This window comes from Uranotaenia lowii, chromosome 3 (genome assembly GCF_029784155.1).
Source record: "Uranotaenia lowii strain MFRU-FL chromosome 3, ASM2978415v1, whole genome shotgun sequence".
NCBI classification, from domain to species: Eukaryota; Metazoa; Arthropoda; class Insecta; order Diptera; family Culicidae; genus Uranotaenia; species Uranotaenia lowii.
Genome location: NC_073693.1, coordinates 132,358,126 through 132,369,172, shown reverse-complemented (window position 1 = coordinate 132,369,172; position 11,047 = coordinate 132,358,126).

The window sequence follows — 11,047 nt, the reverse complement described above, 5'->3', positions numbered from 1 at the left end:
GTTCAGTTCAATGATGAACTGTCCAGAGCCCTATAGTTTTTTAATCACTATAATTTATTTATTTGAATTAATTTTGCTGAGTGCAATCATGTATTTTTATGTAGGAGAACATCCTGTAATGTCAAAAAATATTTTAAACTTACTACTAAAAACTAAAACTATCCTAAATTAAAACTAATTATACAGAGAACGAATCTCTGCGATGGAAGACTGCATCGATTTGCCTCTGAAGTTGGAGATGATTTTGTTGGCCATCTCTTCGATCGATTAATACCCGCAATCCGATGAAGATCTTCGGTGCTGTGCCAAGGTGGAAGCCGCAAAATCATTTTCAGAACCTTGTCCTGAATCCTCTGGATGGCTTTCTTCCTCGTCGCGCAGCAGCTTGACCAAATCGGAACTGCATACATTATCGCTGGTCGGAATACCTGTTTGTAGATTAACATCTTATTTCGCAGACACAACCTGGATTTCCTGTTGATGAGAGAATAAAGAGATTTAGTATATTTATTACACTTAGATTGAATATCTTCAATGTGATTTTTAAAAGTAAGATTCCGATCAAGTGTAAGTCCCAGGTACTTCACGTGATCAGACCATTCTAATGAAACCCCATTAAAAGTTATGGAATGATTTTCATTAGGTTTTAAAAATTGAGGTCTTGGCTTATGGGGAAATAAAATAAGTTGAGTTTTGGAAGCGTTAGGAGAAATTTTCCACATTTTCAAGCAATTCAAAAAGGAATTTAAATTTTGTTGCAATCTACTGCGTACCACCCGTAAATTTCGACCTTTGGCTGAAAGCAAAGTATCATCAGCAAATAATCTTCTACCTTTTCCTTCTGGTACATCAGGAAGATCAGAAGTAAAAATATTGTATAAAATTGGCCCAAGTATACTACCCTGAGGGACACCAGCTCTAATGGGTGTCCTTTCAGAGTATGAATTTTGATAGCTTACTTGTAAGGTTCGGCTAGTCAAATAATTTTGAATAATTTTGGTGAGATATACAGGAAAATCAAATCGAGCTAATTTAGCTACTAAACCTTTGTGCCAAACACTGTCAAATGCTTTTTCAATATCAAGAAGAGCAACACCAGTTGAATAACCTTCAGATTTGTTAGCGTTAATCATATTAGTTACACTCAAAAGTTGATGTGTAGTAGAATGTCCATGACGAAAACCAAATTGTTCATCAGGGAAAATAGAATTCTGATTAATGTGAATCATCATTCTATTCAAAATAACTCTCTCTAATAGTTTACTTAGACCATGCCCACCAATGGTTGCTAAACCTCGAATCGAGTACATTCAGCAACATATCTATCAACCCATCATCGCACCAACAGTTGCTAACTTGATTCGAGAAATAGCATTCGAGCAGTAGGTTGTTACAGGATTCGTTTATGTAGCAACCCGGTAGCAACGCAGCTGGTCGTCGCCTTCAGAAAATAAACAAACACAAATACCAACCTGGATGGCAACAATGGGTGCGAAAATCAGTAAATAGATAAAAACGCAACCAATCAAACCATCTAAAATACCGACCGAAATAACAACGCCCGGTGGGCTTGGTCTTAAAGAAGGGAGCAAACTAATTGGTCGATAACTTGAAGGCTCTGAAGCACTTTTTCCAGGTTTTAAAATTGGAGTTACTTTGGCATTTTTCCATTTATTTGGAAAATAAGCCAAGTAAAAACATTTGTTGAAGATTTTAACTAAAAAATTTAAAGTGCTTTCAGGCAACTTTTTAATAAGAATATAGAAAATCCCATCTTCCCCTGGGGCTTTCATATTTTTAAATTTTTTGCAAATCAATTTAAGTTCATCAATATTTGTCTCATGAGAACTTTCAAATACATTTTGTTTAGAAAGAATATCATCAAATTCAAGGGAAATTTGAGCATCAATTGGACTTACAACGTTTAAATTAAAATCATGAGCAGACTCAAATTGTTGGGCTAATTTTTGAGCTTTTTCTGCATTCGTTAAAAGAAGTTTATCTCCGTCTTTTAAAGTAAGAATTGGCTTCTGGGGCTTTTTCAGAATTTTAGTTAATTTCCAAAAAGGCTTTGAGTAGGGTTTTATGTCCTCTACTGCTTTGGCAAAATTTTCATTACGAATGAAATTTAAACGACGTTTGATCTCTTTTTGAAGGTCGCAATAAATAAATTTCAAATAAGGATCCCTAGTACGTTGATATTGGCGTCGACGAATGTTTTTGAGTCGTATCAAAAACTGAAGATCATCATCAATTAAAGGTTGATTAAATTTATGTTTAACTTTGGGTATTGAAGCGGCTTTAGCATTGACTATTGAAGTTGTCAAATTTTCTACAGCCAAATCAATATCTTCTATTGAATTCAGTGGAGCGTTTACATCCAAATTACGTTCAATAAAATTACTATATCGCTCCCAGTCAGCTTTTTGAAAGTTAAAAGTTGATTTTAAAGGGTTTTCAATGGGACTTTGGGATAAAGAAAAAGTTACTGGAAGCTCTGAATCGAGGTCCGCATGAGTAACTAATTGACTACAATGCTCGCCTAAATCCGTTAGAACCAAATCAATTGTGGAAGGATTTCTAATCGAAGAGAAACAAGTATGCCCATTAGGATATTCAACAGTGTAATAACCTGCAGAGCAGTCATTAAATAAAATATTCCCATTTGAATTTGATGAAATATTATTCCAAGATCGGCGTTTTGCATTAAAGTCACCAATAACAAAAAATTTAGATTTATTTCTGGTGAGTTTTTGTAAATCTCCCTTCAGAAAATTTTTCTGTTCACCGCAGCATTGAAAAGGCAAATATGCGGCAATAATTATAATTTTCCCCATTGAAGTTTCTAATTCAATTCCAATTGTTTCTAAGACTTTTGTATTGAAAGAAGGAAGAAGTCTAAATTTAAGACGACTATTGATGACAATAGCTACACCCCCACCTTGTCGATCAAGTCGATCATTTCGTAAAATTTTAAAGAAAGTATTGCTTTTCAAGTTATTGTCTGGCTTTAAAAAAGTTTCAGTGATGGCAGCAATATGTATGTTTTGAGTTTTCAAAAATAAAAAGAATTCATCTTGGTTAGCCAGCAAAGATCTAGCATTCCAATTCATAATATTTAAACATCTATTTTGATCCATGAGGGAATCGTAAAGTCATAATAATTTTGTTAGCATAATTAAAAGAAGTTTGGAAAGCTTCAAACATTAAATTTGCTTTCAACATAAGTTGCATCATTTCCATTAAATTTTGATGCAAAAATTTTAATTTTTCCTCAGTTATCTCACCCAAATCAACAAAATTGTTAGGATCAGAAAATGAAGGAGAAGAACAAGTATTTGAATTTCGGGGATTTTCCCAAGCCTTCGCATGAACGTTGAGACTTGGTTTTTTCCCATTTTTATTAGTTAAACCTGAAGAGGGCAACCCATTTTCAACCACCTCTGAGAACAATAAACAACGAGTCTGTAGGTAACATTAAAATCACTTCGGGTATTACCCAGCCGTGATTCCAATGTAGGCCGAGGCTGACTGCGAACAGGCAGGTTGTTTGCCGGTCTGACGTGTGAAGACGAAAAAGAGGAAGGAGGAAAAGAAACTTTTCTGGAAACTTTGAGATTTTTCCTAGAAGCAACAATTTTTGCCTTAACGGGACAGTCTAGAGAATTCGAGGAATGATTACCTGCGCAATTCGCACACTTGAAAAAATCTGTTTTTAGGCTTATCACCACCAAAAAGGCATTCAGATTTTTCATGATCGAATGAGCCGCAAAACATGCATCTGGCATTCATTCTACAATTTTTAGTGCCATGACAAAAAGCTTGACAACGACGACATTGCGTAATATTTTGAAGGAAATTGGTTGAAGATTTTCGAAAAGGTTCGAATTTGACTCGACAATGAAACATAAGACGAGCCTTTTCAAGAATTTGCAAATTATTAACTTGATCCTTTTTAAAATGGATCAAATAAAGCTCAGGAGCAAAACCAACACTACTGATATTATTCGTGTTGGTTCTTTTCCTCATTTGAATTACTTGAATTGGAGAAAAAACTAACAAAGAATTTAATTCAGTTGTGATCTCATCCGGTGTCTGATCGCCGGTGAGACCACGAAGTACAACTTTAAATGGACGATCACTTCTAGTGTCGTAATAAAAAAATTGATGTTTTTTATTATTCAAATAATTTAAAAATTTTTGAAAATCATTGAAAGATTCCGCCAATATACGAGCAGTTCCCTTTCGACCGATCTGAAAAGAAATCTTCACATCCTTGACGGAAGTGACGATTTCTTTCCGAAAGGCATTGAAGTCAGGAATCGTGACCGTAATTGGTGGAACCTTTTCGTTTTTAAGAATATAAGAAGAGGAAGGTTTCTTAGTACTCTTATTAGAATTAAATATGAATATTTCCTCATCACCGATGTTATGAAGGACATCGAATGAATTGGAAATTTCAACTTTTTTGGGCGATGGACCTGAATTAAGTTCGGCAATCCGTTTTCTTCCGGCCCTTGAGCCGGCCGATGACTTCCCCATGCTGGACAGAAAAGAGAAAAATATGAATAAAAGAAAATAAAAATAATTTTAGCACTGAAGAGTGCTGATTGAAAAACAGGTAAGGAAAAAATTTATAATGTAAAAATGTTCCTGCAGGTACACAGCAACGATACGATGCTCCGGCGTACGTGTTGACGAACTTTTCTTAATAAATTTCTGTATTGAACGGTATCTCAAAACCATTTAACTGATTGTCACTAAAGATGGCTACGGGAAAATTTCAAAACCAAAATTTGAAAATATTCAGAATTTTTGATAAGAAAAACTGTACTTCTAACAGTTAAAGAACCGATAATCAATTTTTATTTTGGAAAAAATAAGATGGATTTTCGAGTAGTCGAGGGTTAGAAAAGAGAAAAAGGATGAAGATTGTTTCGCTGATAATTGAGAGCTGAAAATACCCACATAAATTGTGCGAAATGATTTGCTTAACATTTTGTAAAATTGATCATATTTGTGATTTTGGCAACTTTATCTGTAAAAGCTGGTCACTGTTATTTTTGTTGCTTGTTGTTTCAGCAATCAGGAATGAGGATGAAAACAAACTATGAACACAAAAACATGGTTGTGTCAGTAAACATTATCAGTTTCCATCGAGTGTTATCGAACTTTAAAAAAAATTAACCTTTCAGCTTGTGGTAATTTAAAATTATCACAAAGTAGAACTCAGGAAGAGGACCAAAATGTAGCATGAGAATATAGAATCAAAGCCCATCTTTTAAGAGAAGATTCAGAATCCAAATTAACAATAAAAAACAAGCCACAGCCCTTGGCTCAAAGGATAGCCTTCAAGACTTTTAAGCTTGCGGTAATGAGATCGAATCCCGGTCAAGGTATATGTACATAGTACACTTTCTGTGGGTTAGTAGTTTCAGCATTTGTAAGATGCTACTCATTATTATCTTCGAAAGATGTACGCGAAGAGTTAAGAAAAAGGAATCTCTTCGAGGAATCATCATGTTTCATTGAGATATGTGTTTGTGTTCGTTTAAAAAAAGTTAGGAATATTCCAAATCATCAAAAAAATCCGAATCGTTCGATTTAAACATGGGTTAAGTCAAGATATCTTTTCTGCAGGACATTCAAATGATCACCTGAATCACAAATTCATTTCAGCAGATACAGGCTTCTTGATTGTTTGTATTATTACTTGTATCATATGGGGGGAAAAGTGAATTGTGTTTAGTAAGTCAAGCAGTTGTTATGATTTGTTTTTAAATATCGCTGTCCGAATGCAGATATACGCCGATGTTATCATTGCATAATTCAACGACAGATGACAAATGATTGGAAATGTTATTATCTCCCATTGTTAATTTTTTACTAGGACGTGGACAACAGATTGGAGCTATCATCTTCTAGGAAAAATTCAAAAATACTAACAGTTTTACTCCTACCAAACCAAATTTGCTTGAGTGGTTGTATGTATAACCTTTTTTGAGAAAACATTTTATGAGTTTGTGCTACCTTGCAATTATCTGCAGATTAGGATTCTAAAAATGTTTTTTTTTAAATTATTTTAATACGAAAATTCCATTTTTCCGATGTAGGTTTGTTGTTTAAAGAGGGTAAGACCGTTACAAATGCTCTATGATTACATAGGGAAAATACACCATAATTCATGGTATTTCATTCTAACGTCATGGTCATTGCGTAAGATCATAATTTATTTACATACAACAAAATCTGGGGTAGGGTAACCTTTTTATATTTTTAAATTTAATATTTCTTGCTTAAAAATTGAAAACAAAACGAATACCGAGGACAAAATTTGTACCCAAAAACGGACTCAATACTACATATCAGCAGGCAAGAGAATGATCCGGGCCATCCATCAGCATAGAGCAAGTACTCTTAAGCCTAACATCAACACCATTCAACGGTGTAGGATGTACAGTACCGTTAATAAATATATGAACATTGTTGTACTCTCTGGAGCCACTCTTACTTTGAAATGTTAAATCTAATGGCGACTAAAGCAAAGTTTAATATAAGGTTGCCAGAATTTTGACAGCACGTATCCGAGCCGGACAAATCCGGGAAATTTTATGTTTAAACCTGGCAAAATCCGGGCAATTGATTTCAAAATTGACGACCAAAATCCGGGCAAATTTTGTCAAAACCTAGAAATTACACAACAAAAACCAAGAAAAATACCTAGCATAAAATAAATACAACACAATCTTTTTATTTTGATTTGATTTGCCAAATAAAGAGAATAAATCCGGACAAAATTCGGGCATTTTTTCAATGAAATTCGGGCAACCGAGTCGGGCCGCACTTTCCTCAAATTTTGTTTTAAATATCCAGGCGAACCGGAATAAAACCGACAATCTAGAAACCTTATGTTAATACCTTTATCCTAAAAATTTTCTAAACTAAGTACGTAGTTCCCTAAAACCGAAACAGTTTGTATAGTTTTAAAGGACCTAAAATAATAGAGGCTCGCCCTAAAGCAGTTCTGTGTCCTGCTAAAATAGCATCAGGAAGAACTTTAATGGCACTAAGCTCTGATGTGAGGGGAGAGTTAATGACTTGAATGAAAAATACTGGACGTCCCAAGTGACCATAAGCACTAAACCATAGCCCTTAAGCAAAACTATATTCCTATATAAACTTAACTCTGAATTAATGCTTGTTTCGCACTATATGCTTATATAATGCAGAATTAATGCTAAAAAGGCGAAATAGCAGGCTAAATGAAAGCTATCACAACATAGCCTTTAATAAGCAATACAAATGCTAAATTAGAGCACCATCAAAACGTCGTTTTTCGCCAGCCGTATAAAAGCATTAGCAATGCATACTTAGAACTCTTTTTAATTTTTTAATTGAATTATCATAATTAATGTGAAACGGAAATTCAAAAAGGGAAATCATTCTTTGATTAATTAAAAATTAACAAAAATTAAAAAATAAAATCATTATCTACAACATCAATCAACCTGCTGAATGAAGGATTATGCCTGCTTAATGAAGGATTGTATGGAATGAGAGCTGATTATAATTGAATTATGAATTACCTTTGATGAGTCTCGAACCGAGGATCCCGCAGCAGCCTTTATCTTTTCTTGCGCCTTTACCATTTGGACCACTCTTGATGCTGATAAGGTAGGTGAAAACCCCCGCACTTCAAGTACTGGTCGAGACACACCAGCTTTATAAAAGCTTAATAAAGGGTGATACGGTCAAAATTTGGCCAAGGGAAAACGCGTGTAAATCGGTAAAATCGTTTATTCAAAAAATCAAATTAAATTTCCATTTCAAGTTTAGTTACTATAAAATTCAGGAAAAATATTCAGTTAGGCTTCCGCTTTTCCAAATCCGAATTGCAGGGCCTTACGCTTAACCCCTGCCATCAGATTTTGTACAGCCACCTTGTCCACCTTCTTCGCCGCAGAAAGCCACTTTGTCTTGAACTGCTGCTCGTCCTTAGCAGTTTTTTTGGTCCTCTTTAGGTTCCAATTGTCAATAGCCCAGTATTTCTCAATTGGGCGGAGCTCTGGCGTGTTGGGAGGGTTCTTGTCCTTGGGAACCACACAGTACAAAACAGTACAAGTACAAAACAGTACGGAACAACCGTGTTTCTCCAGAAAAGGCAGCAGACGTTTATTTAAACACTCTTTCACGTAAATTTCTTGGTTGACAGTCCCGGAGCTATGAAAATGCTGCTTTTCAAGACACAGGTACAGATGGCTTGCCAAACCAGATATTTCTTCGCGAACTTTGACAGTTTCATGTGCTTGAAAATATCTGCTACCTCTCCCCTTCCTTTAACCGTATAAAACTCCTGTCCCGAAAGCTGCTTGTAGTCGGCTTTGACGTAGGTTTCGTCGTCCATTACCACGCAGTCAAACTTCGTCAGCAGCGTCGTGTACAGCCTCCGGAATCACGCTTTGGCCGTCGTATTCTGTTTATCATCGCGATTTGGAGTCACTACCTTCTTGTTAGTCGATAGTCCGTCTCGTTTTTTGGCTCGATGCACAGTTGAGGACGATACACCCAGCTTATTTGCGGCATCTCGGAGAGAGAGGTTAGGGTTTCGCTTGAAACTACCGGCAACTCTTTTTGTCGTCTCAGCGGCTTCCGGTTTTCGATTTCCCCCCGATCCAGACTTCCTGGCTGCCGACAAACGTTCCCCAAACACTTTAATTACATTTGTAACGGTTGATTTGACAACTTTTAGCGATTTTGCCAGCTTTGCGTGCGAGTAGCTCGGATTTTCGCGATGCGCTAGCAAAATTTTGATACGCTGCTCTTCTTCCTTGGACGGCATTTTGACAACTGAAGAGTGAATTCCAAAATCATAATAGGAGCAACATTCTACACACACACCTTCAAAATGAGGGGTGTTCAGGTTTTTTAAATGCAAAATTGAAAGAAAAACGTCAAGTTGATATTGACGAAATTTTGACCGTATCACCCTTTATAATCATTAACAGGAAGTTTTAGTGCTACAGTCTTAATGCTTGTTAACTTTGTATAGTAGCTCTATATGTGCATATCGTGCTATCATTAGTGCTATTTTTTTTATTGCTTCGATGCATGAACAATGCTTATATAAAACTAAAAATCATTATGAATATCGATAAGTGCTAACGTGCATTAAAAATGTTGCTTTTAATGCTGATTAAGGGTTATGGTTTAATGCTTATGGTTACTTGGGGTTGTTAATGGAAAACCTTTGCATGAACTTTCTGAATCCGTCTTTTTATTGTCCCGGAATCATAATATTGATACAATTCTTTTTAACATGTCGTTAAGTAATAAAAAAAAGTGCCCAACCTTTGTAAATAATCATTTTTGATCCCAATTTTCAAGTCCGGAAAAAATCAGATGTACGAAGTTACCGAGGAATAGCCATTCTATCTTGCATTCCTAAACTCTTTGAATCAATCATAAATGACAAAATCTATCTACAAGTAAAAAATATTGTATCCAGCAAACAACATGGACTCTTCAAAGGGCGCTCTACTGCATCAAATTTTCTCAAATTCGTTACATACGTAATCAATTCCATGTGCCAAGGCTTTCACGTTGAGGCTCTTTATACTGATTTCAGCAAAGCTTTTGACTGCATCGATATACCCCTTTTGATTCTAAAATTTAAAAAAAAATGGCTTTCATCCAAATCTTCTTTCTTGGCTTCAATCATACTTAACCGATCGAACACAAATTGTTCGCTTCAAAAACGAATTATCCAAACCTGTAGCTGTAACCTCCGGTGTGCCTCAGGGGTCTCATCTAGAACCTCTTCTTTTCATACTGTTCGTAAATGACATTTCCTTCATTCTAAAACGGATTGAATTCCTTTTTTATGCTGACGATATGAAACTTTTTCTGATAATCAAAACAACCGAGGATGTTGAAGCGTTTCAAAACGAAATCAATGGTGCAACAAAAGTCTACTTCAATTGAACGTTAAAAAATGCAACTCCATATCGTTTAGTAGAAAACAAATTTATCCACTCATTGAAACTAAATTAGGCAGTGAACCGGTACAAAAATGCCAAATTGTAAGAGATCTTGGTGTCATCTTGGATTCGAAACTTACGTTTTTAGAATAGCAGAAAACTATTATTAATAAAGCTAATTGCATGTTAGGATTTGTTAAGCGTTTCAGCCACCACTTTCAAGATCCATACACCATAAAGTCACTTTATATATCTTATGTACGATCGATATTAGAGTATTGTAGTGTCATATGGAATCCTTATTCAAATAATTACGAGCAACGTCTTGAATCTGTTCAAAAACAATTTTTATGGAAAATGCCTTCCATCATACGAATCACGTTGTAAGCTAATTGACATAGAACCTCCCAGTAAACGTAGGTAATTTTCTCAAATTTCGTTTTTAAATGACACACACAAAAAATAAACAGTCCTGAATTACTTTTAAAACTCAATTTTTATGCACCCTCCCGTCCATTAAAAAACAAACAATTATTTTACATTAAATTTTATGACAAGGACTATGCAAAATATCAACCCACTAATCAAATGATGTACAAATACAATGCAGAAAGTGAAATTATAGACGTAACAATGAATAAAATACAATTAAAAATTGCATTTAAAAACAAATACATACAACTACTAAATAATAGATAACATTAGTTTTAACTAGTTTTAAGTATTGTAGTCTACGAAGTTTGACGAAATAAATAAATAAATTGTTAAATTTGGAGATTCGAGTAGATACCCATAAAAAAAAAGAAACTTGTATTTGTAAAAGTGTTAGAGTTGGTTGATACACTTGTGGCCAAAGTCAGCAATTCAAAGCGATTTTTTGTCAATTTTCACATAATTATGAGTGGAGCTGTAAAAATAGATAGCCAAATCCAGATGATTCTGAGATACCGTTAAATATTTATAACAAATCAATCTCTGAAATTGGTTGGCAAATGCTTGCGACGGGTCGCGGCAAACGGTCATAGTTAGTATTCAAGAAGAAAATTTGTGGTGTCCATATAAAGAAAAAA